We start from the raw sequence: 491 nt of genomic DNA, 5'->3' as shown, positions 1-491 counted from the left end.
TTTTTAATTTGGGAGAAATGTTCATATCATTACGTGATCTAGATTCCCCTCGTTCTTCTTTCGTTCTTGAATGGAGTAAAATGCTCCAGCCTCATTATTTACAAGGAAACATACATTTTAATACAAATAATTAAACTTTTTCAGGTTATATCTCATGTCTCCTTCACCGGTTGTTCCATGCATCCTCGTTTTTCCTTTGGGCAATCAACCATAAACACACTCACAGGATTTTCATCATAACAATTAAATTCAATATATTAATTTCTACTGGAGAATAATACTGAAAATACCAGGACAGAGGATCGAATACAATACCACAATATAATCTTTGACAATACCACCCCCGCACTCCATACAAGGTGGTCAGTGTTTTTCCCATCAGCTATATTGGATTTATTCCGATGTGCTATTTGTGATTTAATATTTTGTTATGTCAAGATCAGCTTTTTGGTGTAGTTAGTATTAGAATGTATGTTTAGTCCCCCCCACTC

This window comes from Penaeus monodon, chromosome 24 (genome assembly GCF_015228065.2).
Source record: "Penaeus monodon isolate SGIC_2016 chromosome 24, NSTDA_Pmon_1, whole genome shotgun sequence".
In the NCBI taxonomy this organism is placed as follows: domain Eukaryota; kingdom Metazoa; phylum Arthropoda; class Malacostraca; order Decapoda; family Penaeidae; genus Penaeus; species Penaeus monodon.
The sequence above is the reverse complement of the archived record's forward strand: the minus strand, read 5'-3'. Positions refer to the sequence as shown.